This window comes from Symphalangus syndactylus, chromosome 20 (assembly GCF_028878055.3).
Source record: "Symphalangus syndactylus isolate Jambi chromosome 20, NHGRI_mSymSyn1-v2.1_pri, whole genome shotgun sequence".
Classification (NCBI taxonomy): Eukaryota; Metazoa; Chordata; class Mammalia; order Primates; family Hylobatidae; genus Symphalangus; species Symphalangus syndactylus.
This window is the reverse complement of record NC_072442.2, coordinates 50,459,270-50,470,558: the sequence shown is the minus strand read 5'-3', so window position 1 is coordinate 50,470,558 and position 11,289 is coordinate 50,459,270. Positions and strand designations below refer to the sequence as shown.

The following is an 11,289-nucleotide window of genomic DNA, read 5'->3' as shown; positions in this document are numbered from 1 at the left end:
ACTTTCTTAGCTCCCACTCAAGTCTTCCTAAATGCTATGTGGTATCCTTGGGACTCCTAATTCCTAATTTTTCAGGAAGTGAAATGATATTTTTAAAGTAAAAACCAAAATCTGCTTTTGCTCTATTATTTGAATTTACTGTATTTATAGGCCATATATATATATATAGAGAGAGAGAGAGAGACAGAGACAGAAAGAGTGCATATAGATATACACACACATATGTACACACACACACACACACACATCAGATTGTGGTAGCTTTTGGAAACTCTCTGAGGCACAGAAAGTAAGTTGCCTGACAAGACATCAAAGAATTGCAAAAGAGGCCACAGCCCCAAAGGCCTTACTGACTGCTTTGTGATTTGTAGCATGACTGCTGATAAGCATCTATTTGCTTCAGTAAATAGAAGTTGAATCATAACATTTGTTCCAGGAAACAGTAACTGAAGTCGCAAATCATAAATAATAAAGCATGAAAAATCTTCTTTTAACCTAATGGACTAAAAGATTTCTTGCTTTTTTCATTTCTGCTAATGGCCTCTCTCCCTTGGCACTGCCGGAGCTGGCCCATTAAAGGTGAATTGAGCCTCAGTTTGCAGGCAGGACGTGGTCCAAAAGATCATTTGTAAGTTGGTTGTTTGGACCAAAGAATGTGTTTTCCCCTAGAAACCGTTTTTCTCAGGGTGACTGGGTTCTCAGATTCGCTCGCGCAGTGCTGTTCAACTTCTACTGAAGCTGAGCTCTGGGTCTTTGAGGGCAGGTTCTCTGCAGTGCAGGAGGGAGAAATCAGGTCACCTGCTGCCTCTTTGCATAGAGACCTGGCTCTGAGCACGACTTAAGCATAAGTAGTTTTCTTTTCTACTTTCTCAACTCCCTTTTGGCAGCCAGGTCCAGGGCCCTAGTCCCTGGATTGCAGCACCCTTTCCTAACGTGCTTTACCCACCTCTGGGCTGCTTGCCTGCTAAGGGGGATCTGGGACCCCAAATTACCCACTATTCCTGCTTCCTGACCAATCAGACTTCCATTTCCTCAGGGCAGTTGATATCAGCTAAGGGCCAAGGGAAAAGCAAAAGGAGAAGATATGAATTCACACTAGTAGGTAAATCGTGGAGAACCTCTTAACCCTCTTGATATCTTCTCATGTTAAAATGAATTGGTTGTGAGACTTGAGAGTCCTTGTGGCAGTATGGGTTAGGGATGAACACGGTGACTAAGGATTCAGAATTCACACACACATTAGTGGGACTCTTAGGCTTTTCACTGCACCTGCTTCCAGAACACTGGCAGTCAGTTAGGAAACGATCCTACTCTGGAAAAAAATGAGACGGTCACAGAGAAGAAACTTTCAGGTTCAGACACTGGGAGACTCCCCTCAGTGAATAAGCTGATTCTCTGCCAGATCGCCTCTGAGAATAAGCCACATTCATGAACACAGAACCCCCCACCAGTTATTTGTGCCTCATAATGAAATCTTAACAGATAGCCAAAGATTACTAGATGTTTATGGAAAGTTCTAACATGAAACAAAAAGACCAAAACAGAGGAAACAACAGAACGAATCTTCAAAAGTAGTACAGATACTATCTATAGAGAAATAAGAAAAGACATTTTATCCATGAAATAGGATGTATTTTAGACTTTTGGGATGCTATAACAAAATATGATACACTGGGTGGTTTATAAACAAAGAAATTTATTTCTCATGGTTCTAGGGACTGGAATCCAAGATCAAGGTGCTGATTTGGTGTCTGGGGAGGGCCTGCTTTCTGGTTCAGAGATAGTGTCTTCTTGCAGTGGCCTCACGTGGCAGAAGGGGTGAGCTGACTCCCTTGGGTCTCTTTTATAAAGGCACTAATACTATTCATAAGGGTTCCATTCACATGGCCTGATCACCTCCCAAAGGTTCTTATCTACAAATACTATCACATTGGGGGTTAGGTCCCAACATAGAAATTTTGGAGGGACACAGACATTCAAACCATAGCAGGGTGCAAAATAAAATAATCATAACAAGAAAGGGATTTTGGCTGTGAAAAAGCAGAACAGTTTAAAGTAAGTGTTCAAAAGAAAAGATAGAAAATAATTTATAAAGTCTGGGCGCGGTAGCTCACACCTATAATCCCAGCACTTTGGGAGGCCGAGACGGGTGGATCACGAGGTCAGGAGTTCAAGATCAGCCTGGCCAAGATGGTGAAACCCTGTCTCTACTAAAAATACAAAAAAAAAAAAAAAAAAAAAATTAGCTGGGCGTGGTGGTGGGTGTCTGTAATCCCAGCTACTAGGGAGGCTGAGGCAGAGAATTGGTTGAACCCAGGAGGTGGAGGTTGCAGTGAGCTGAGATTGCACCACTGCACTCCAGCCTGGGCAACAGAGCGAAACTCTGTTTCAAAAAAAAAAAAAAGAAAATAATTGATAAAAACTTCAGAATATAGTACAAAAAGATGGAAAAAATGTGAGAGATAAGAAAATTTGAGGATCTATTCTGAAAGTCCAACATCCAGCAAGAATGGAGGGAAGGAAATTATCAAAAAAAAATACCAGAAAATTTCTCAGAATGAAAGGATAAGAGTCTCAGTATCGAAGGGCCTGCTAAGTAAGCCACAAAATGAATGGGAAGAAAGGCTCAGGCTAAGGCACATCTTTATAACCCTTCAGAACTCTAAGGACAAAAAGGAGATCCTAAAATCTTCCTAAAAATAACACATAACATACAAAGGACTAGGAATCAAAATGGCATCGAACATCTCAGTGGCAACATTGGAAGTCGGAAGAAACTGGAGCAAACTGTTTATAATTCTGAGGGGAAATGATTTGTAATCTAGAATTCCATACCAATTCAATAAATTCTCAGTCAACTATGAGGGCAGAATAAAAACATTTTCAGATGTCAAAGATCTCAAAATATTTATCTCTATGTACCTTTATTCCAGAAGGTTCTGGGGATGTGCTACTGAAACCAAAGGAGTAAGCCAGGAAAGAGGAAGACACAGAATTTAGTAATTTAAGAAACAGGGGATCCAACAGAGCAAAGTGTAGTTGCAGTCCTAGGAACAGCTATGCAGTAGGCCCACGGATGACCAGTATAGATAGGAATGTGGAGATGAGGGTACCCAGAAAAAAAATGTAACTAGTGTGCATGGGCCATGCAGAGAAGCATTAAAAAACAAAGTAAAGAATCAGAGAATCATAAAAAATGAGGCAAATGCATGTTATATAGTTTTTTTAAAGAAAATAAATAATAGAAATCAAGTGATGATTAACTCTAGGCAAAAATAAAGAGGTTCTACAAGAATGAAAGCATGGTCATAGTACACTACTTGACTCTGTAGTGCACAATGTTTGCATAAGCATCATAATGTAAACAGTGACCACCAGATTCAACCAAAATGTGTGATATAATCACAAGAGGAATGAGAGGTAGAAAGTATGATCTATGAGAGTTAAGTCCTCATCTCTCATGGCAATAAACTAACAGATGCTACCTAAAATCAAAAGATCAAGAAATCTCACTATACACACATTGTTGAGAAACATGGAGATAAATACCAGAAAAAACAGCCAAGGAGTTGAGAACACTAGCCTCTAGGAAGTTGGCCTATGGGGTGAGGACTATTACTTTTCATTACAATGCTTTTAGTACTTCTTAGCTTTTAAAAATGTGTATTTGGAATATTTTCATATATATAGTAATTTTATTATTTATTTATTTTTTGAGACTGAGTGTTGCTCTATTATCCAGGCTGAAATGCAGTGGTGTGATCTCAGGTCACTGCAACCTCTGCCTCCCAGGTTCAAGAGATTCTCCTGCCTCAGCCTCCCAAGTAGCTGGGACTACAGGTGTGTGCCACCACACTTGGCACACTTGGCTAATTTTCTGTTTTTTTGTTTTGTTTTGTTTTTAGCAGAGACAGGGGTTTGCCACATTGGCCAGGCTGGTCTCGAACTCCTGACCTAAGTGATGCACTTGCCTTGGCTTCTCAAAGTGCTGAGATTACAGGCGTGAGCCACTGCACCCGGTCCGTATGGTAATTTTAAAATAAAGTCAACAAATAGGAAGACAAAGGATGGCTTGGTTGTTAATCTAAATGAATCTCTAGTTAGTGGTATGTTGGTGTAAGTAAAATTCAGAGACCATAGAAAAATAGATTTAGGAGCAGTTGAAAGCCTAGGCAGAAAGGCAGAGGCACGGAACCACCTAGAAAACATGGAGAAGCTGTTATGCCTAAGGGTCATTTGTATATTTAGGAATGCCTAAATATTAATACACCACTGACTTGTTAAATTGCTTTCTGACTGTAAAAGTAATAATACTTATTGTGGAAAGTCTGGAAAAGGCAAATTAATAAGTAAAGCAGGAGAGAGAAAGAGAAATCAAAACCACCAAATACCTCATTATTCATAGATTATTACTTATCAGCACTTTTTTTTTTTTGGACAGAGTGAGTGCAGTGGCACGATCTTGGCTCACTGCAACCTCTGCCACCCAGGTTCAAGTGATTCTCATGCCTCACCCTCCCAAGTAGCTGGGATTACAGGCATGTGCTACCATGCCCAGCTAATTTTTGTATTTTTTAGTAGAGATGGGGTTTCGCCTTGTTGGCCAGGCAGGTCTCGAACCCCTGACCTCAGATGATCTGCCTGCCTCAGCTTCCCAAAGTTCTGGAGTTACAGTCATGAGCCACCATGCCCGGCCAAGCACATCTTTTTAAAACAAAAATAAGATACAACGTATAGGCCAGGCAAAGTGGCTCATGCCTGTAATCCCAGCACTTTGGAAGGTGGAGACATGCAGATGGCTTGAGCCCAGAAGTTCAAAACCAAAACAAGCCTGGGCAACATGGTGAAACCCCTTCTCTACAAAAAATACAAAACATTAGCCAAGTGTAATGGTGCATACCTGTAATCCCAGCTACTTGGGAGGCTGACGTGGGAGAATCACCTGATCCTGAGAGGTCCAGGCTGCAGTGAGCCGTAATCACACTACTGTACTCCAGCCTGGGTGACAGAGTAAGGCCCCGTCTCCAAAAAAAAAAAAAAAAAAAAAAAATTACAACGTGTAAACGTTTCTGTGTCACACTTTTATTTCCCCTTAGCATTTCTCTAGGTCACTACTGTCTTTGAGAAATGATTTTTTTTTTTTTCTTGAGACAGTCTCGCTCTGTCACCCAGGCTGGAGTGCAGCAGTGTGACCACGGCTCACTGCAACCTCCTTCTCCCAGGTTCAAGCGATTCTCCTGCCTCAGCCTCCTGAGTAGCTGGAACTACAAGCATGTGCCACCATGCCTGGCTAATTGTTGCATTTTTAGTAGAGACCAGGTTTCGCCATGTTGGCCAGGCTGGTCTTGAACTCCTGACCTCAGGTGATCAGCCTGTTTTGGCCTCCCAAAGTGCTGGGATTACAGGCATGAGCCACTGTGCCCAGCTGAGAAATGATTTTAAATAGATGCTTAGTACTCTAACATATGAATGTACATGTAATTTATGGTCTATGATTAATAATTTATGCTTTTCCAGACTCCAATAGCTGGACATTTTGATTGTTTCTAATTTTCATAATTATAAATAATATTTTGTTGACTATCCTTAACCATAAGTCTGTGAGATCTCGTATTGGGTCAATAGGTATGAACACTTTAAAAGCTATTATTACTCCATGTCAGGGTGTTCACTAGAAAGATTTGACCTGTTTATACACTCCGCCAGGACAGTCTACCATCATTGGACATTATCATCAAATATAACTTTTTAGTAACCATGTTAATGTATCACACAATCAAAAAAAGATCAAGGTTGGGGGGGAATTCATAAAATGGAATGCAAACAAAAATAAATGAACCTAACTATATTTCATGTTAATAACAATACTACACTGAAGGGCAGAATTGGGAGGCTATAAAGAACCTTAAGTACATACTAATTGGTAGAATTGTTTTCCTGCAGTGCTATAGATTAGGAATTCTGAAATTATTTTCAGTACATATTCTAGTACAGAGAATAAATAAATTGTGAATAACAGGAGCCAGGTTTCTCTCTACTGGCGAAGGACATCATACATATGGAAAAATGGAAGGCTAGAATGAATGAACTCTGTGGTGTCAGGCTGGACTGGAATTGGAAATGTCAGTATAGACTCATGTTTTAGTTGTACTGTGGCTACTTATGAAACTGTGCTTGATTTTGGGGAATATACTATGAGGTATTTAGGAGTGCAGGGCATCATGTCTGCAACTTACGTTTTTTTGGAGATAGTCTTGCCCTGTCGCCCAGGCTGGAGTGCAATGATGTGATCTCAGCTCACTGCAACCTCCGCCTCCTGGGTTCAAGCGATTCTCCTGCCTCAGCCTCCCAAGTAGCTGGGATTACAGGCATGCAATGCCACGCCCCGCTAATTTTTGTATTTTTAGCAGAGATGAGGTTTCACCATTTCGGCCTGGCTGGTCTCAAACTCCTGACCTCAAGTGATCCACCCACCTCAGCTTCCCAGAGTGCTGGGATTACAGGCGTAAGCCATTGCACCCGACCCGCCTGCAATTTACTCTCAAATAGTTCAGGGAAACAATGTACATTTACATATAGAGAGAGACAGAAATAAAGACACAGAAAGAATGAGAATGATAAAGAAATGAGGCAAAATGTTAAGTACTAGGGAATCTGGGTGAAGAGAATGCAGGGATTCTTTATACTATTTTTGCCACTTTTCTGTTAGCTTGAAATTATTTCAAAATAGTTTGGCCAAATTAGCACGTAAGAAAAAATTATTAGAGTGGTTTTCGTTTGAGTTCATTCATGTGTTCAATAAAGTTGAACACATGGATGTTAATGGACCATTCAGATTATATGGTTTATATTTTTTGCTCATTTTTATGTCATGGTGTTTTTCCGTGTTGATATGTAAAAGCTACTTTTAAACCCTTCATCTGCCGTATATGTTACATTTCTTTCCTGATTTCTGCCACCTTCTAATGTTGTTACCAAGTTTCTTTTCCAACCTTGGGCCACTGGCATATACACTCATTTTTAAATATCGGAACTTGTAGTGTTATTTGAAATGCAGACAGTCTATGGTTCATTCTGCAACTGCATATTAGTTAACAGGCAAAAATACCTTAGTAAGAGAAAGTGTCTTTTTCTTCTAACGAAAAAAAAAAAAATCTAACCCCCCTGAAGCACTAAGATGTTTATTTATTTATTTTCTTGAACAGGGTCTCACTCTGTTGCCCAGGCTGAAGTGCTGTGAATCACGGCTCACTGCAGCCTCGACCTCCCAGGCTCAATCCATCCTCCCACCTCAGCCTCCCAAGTAGCTGAGACTACAGGCATGTGTCACTACATCTGGCTTTTTTTTTAGGGATGGGGGTCTCCCTATGTTGACCAGGCTGGTCTGGAACTCCTAGACTCAAGTGATCCTCCTGTCTTAGCTTCCCAAAGTGCTGGGATCATAGGCATGAGACACCACGCCTGGTCAGTTTTTTTAAAAAAATAATTATTAGACCATGCAGAAACATGCTATCCTAAAATTTTTGAGCAAATACAAAGTTCACGATTCAGAAATTTAAACAGTTTAAATGCAAAATGAAGTTCTTTTTAATGAATACCAAAAAACTGTCAGGAAATCGAGACCATCCTGGCTAACACGGTGAAACCCCGCCTCTACTAAAAACACACACAAAAAAATTAGCTGGGCGTGGTGGCGGGCGCCAGTAGTCCCAAATACTCGGGAGGCTGAGGCAGAAGAATGGCGTGAACCCAGGAGGCGGAGCTTGCAGTGAGCTCAGATATGCAACTGCACTCCAGCCTGGGCGACAGAGTGAAATTCCATCTCAAAACAACAACAACAAAAACTGAATGAAAATCTAGTGAATACCTTTTATGCTTCAGACACCCCGTATGAGAATCTTTACCCTCAAGCATCTCACAGTTGAGTAACGGTGACATGTAAGAAATAGGTTACAATCATTGTGACAAGGACGACTGCAGTATTATTATGTACACACAAGGGAATGAACAGGCAGAAGAGAAGTTTTGTCATGAGGCAGGATGAGACTTTAGAAGAGGTGACAACTAAGCTAAAGAAGCCACTCAGGATGTCAGAAGACAGCCGTTCAGTCAAAAACAGGCACAATATCCAAAGGAACTCATTTGATCCCTAAAATTCTGCTAAGATGTGCTGTAGGCGGGGCGCAGTGGCTCATGCCTGTAATCCCTGCACTTTGGGAGGCCGAGGTAGGTGGATCACCTGAGGTCAGGAGTTTGAGACCAGCCTGGCCAGCATGGTGACTACTAAAAATACAAAAATTAGCCGGGCGTGGTGGTGCGTGCCTGTAATCCCAGCTACTCGGGAGACTGAGGCACGAGAATCGCTTGAACCCAGGAGGCAGAGGTTGCAGTGAGCCACGATCACGCCACTGCACTCCAGCATGGGTGACAGAGCGAGACATCGTGTCAAATAATAATAATAATAAAAGATGTGCTGTAATTGTCTCCGTTTTACAAACTGGTGAAGAGATGAAAAAGAGGTCAAGTAACTGGCACAGGTCCCACGCTAGTGAGGGTTTTGGGATTCAAACACAGACCACCTTCGCCCCTATGCTACACCACCTCAGGCTGTCGGGAGATAGACGCACAGTCAAAAGGCACATGGAAGAAAGCCCACGACTTCTCAAGCATTGAAGCAGGAGTGGCGCATCGGTATTCTCAACTTCAAACTTTGAGAACAGTCATGGTAGGAATGCATTTTATTAAAGAATGGGTTCAGGTGAGGGTGGATATGGGCACTGGGTTCAAAAGACAAATTTGGAGATTTCATGATCCAGAAGGGTGAACAAGTAAGGAAGGCTGAGGAGATCCTCGAAGTTGAAAGGTTCAAACACACAGTTAATGTCCTCTAAGGAGAGCCAACAAGGGGTTACAAGTGCTGAAGTCATCAAGAAAACGTGCCTGTCTTTCCTGGAGGCTGGGAAGGAGAATTAGCATGAGGAAAATCCAGAGGATGGTAAAATGACTTCAAAAGAACTGAGACCGGATGCTGTGGCTCACGCCTGTAATTCCAACACTGTGGGAGACCGAGGCGGGTGGATCACCTGAGCTCAGGAGTTCCACACCAGCCTGGGCAACAGGGTGAAAACCCGTATTTAAAAAAAAACAAAACAAAAAAAAACCGCGCTCACGCCTGTACTCCCAGCAGTTTGGGAGCCGAGGCGGGTGGATCACGAGCTCAGGAGATCGAGACCATCCTGGTTAACACGGTGAAACCCCGTCTCTACTAAAAATACAAAAAATTAGCCGGGCATGGTGGTGGGCGCCCGTAGTCCCAGCTGCTCAGGAGGCTGAGGCAGGAAAATGGCGTGAACCCGGGAGGCGGAGCTTGCAGTGAGCCGAGATGGCGCCACTGCACTCCAGCCTGGGTGACACAGCGACACTCCATCTCCAAAAAAAAAAAAAAAAAAAGCCGGGCGCGGTGGCTCACGCCTGTAAACCCAGCATTTTGGGATGCCGAGGCAGGCAGATCACTTGAGGTCGGGAGTTCAAGACCAGCCTCACCAACATGGAGAAACCCCATCTCTACTAAAAACACAAAATTAACTTGGCGTAGTGGCGCATGCCGGTAATCCCAGCTACTCCGCAGGCTGAGGCAGGAGAATCGCTTGAACCCAGGAGGCAGAGGTTGCGGTCAGCCGAGATCGCGATCGCGCCATTACACTCCAGCGTGGGCAACAAGAGTGAAACTCCGTCTCTACATAAATAAATAGGTTACTTTTGTAGCGATAGGACGATAGCTGGAAAATAAAAACAAGGGCTTAGTATTTTTGAGGGAAGTGTGGGAGGGAAATAAGTTTCCAGGGAAGGAAGCTGGGTGTCCCTTAAGATGAGGTCTTGGAAGTGAGCCAGTGGGAGGTTTGGGGAAACAGGTTTGCAATGGAATTGGGCTTCCCCAGGGCTCCTTTTAGGAAGCTGCTAGGACCAACAGACCATGGCATAAACTGGTGAAGAAGGAACTGAGTTGGATAGGAAGGGGGGTGTGGGGGTAGAGGCTTGTTTAAAGGCCAGCTTCAAAGGGAGAGGGGATGCTGGTTAGGTGGCGATTTGTAATTGGGATCACTCAGTGGCATTACCAAGCCTCGCAATCCGCCGTGTCCTAAGGCCTGATGGGCGCTGGGATGCATGAGGGGCCGTACGGGGGAGTGCCTGGGCACCGCGTGCTTCGAGCCCTCACATTCCCAGGGCCAAAGGGGGGTCCTCTCACATCTTCCAGATGACAATGGCGAGGCCCTAGGCCAGGCGCGGTGGTCCACGCCTGTAATCCCGGCACTTTGGGAGGGCAAGGCGGGCGGATCGCCTGAGGTCAGGAGTTCGAGACCAGCCTGGCCAACATGGTGAAACCCCGTCTCTACTAAAAATTAGCCGGACGTGATAGTGGGCACCTGTAGTCCCAGCTACTGGGGAGGCTGAGGCAGGAGAATCGCTTGAACCCAGGTGGCAAAGGTTGCAGTGAGCCGAGATTGCGCCACTGCACTCTAGCCTGGGCGAGAGAGAGACTGCGTCTCAAACAAACAGCAAGAAAAAGAGAAAGAGAATGGCGAGGCCCAGAGAGACTGAACGAGGCCACAGAGCTAGCTCAGCCCTAATGTTGGCCCCGCGGTGCCTTTCCGACCTCACTGCCTCTCCTGGCACCCGGGTTTCGGCTTCGGAGCTCCAGGGACGCCACGAGGACACGCCCCACACTTGCGCATCTGGGTTCCAGCCTCCGTCGCCCGCAATAAATAAAGAAGGGAAAGTCCCGCGGGTAACGGCCCCGGGGAGCGCCGCGGCTCTACGTCAACCTGCGGCGGCCGCCGACTCATTTGGGGCCACGCTGGTTGCATTCGTCACGCCGAGACGCCTCTCAAACCCGCGGCCTGCCGAGCACGTTCCACAAGGGCGACCCTGGCGACGCGGGCGCGTCTGTGGCTCTGCAGAACCAGGCCGCGGAGCCCCCGCGAGGGCAGGCGGGGAACTGGCGACTGCGGGGGCGGACGGCTGGGGCTTGTAGTCCCCTCGCGACCCTCTACTCTGGAAAAGGCGGGCCGCGGTCGCCGAACTCCAGCTCTGCGCCTGCCCAGGCGGCCGCGCGCTCAAGGGCGTGGCGCGGGCGGGTCGTGAGTGGGGCGGGGCCCACAGGGCGTGCGCGACGGAGCGGCGCGGCGCGTGGCGCGAAGGGGCGTGGCGCCAGTGGGCGTGGCGTGGCGTAGTGCGAAGAGACGCGGTGCGCACGCGCGTGAGGGCTGTCGCTGGTGGGTGGTGTCGAGG

General features: G+C 45.2%; 1 long non-coding RNA gene across 1 annotated transcript; it reads right to left on the bottom strand.

Annotated features, from left to right (window-relative positions):
- Positions 1–8,720: 8,720 nt before the first annotated feature.
- On the bottom strand, positions 8,721–10,944 carry LOC134735257 (uncharacterized). The gene is made up of 2 exons (XR_010118245.1): positions 10,116–10,944; positions 8,721–9,779 (listed from the first exon to the last, which is right to left on the bottom strand). It is a non-coding gene; the product is annotated as an uncharacterized lncRNA (long non-coding RNA).
- Positions 10,945–11,289: the final 345 nt, after the last annotated feature.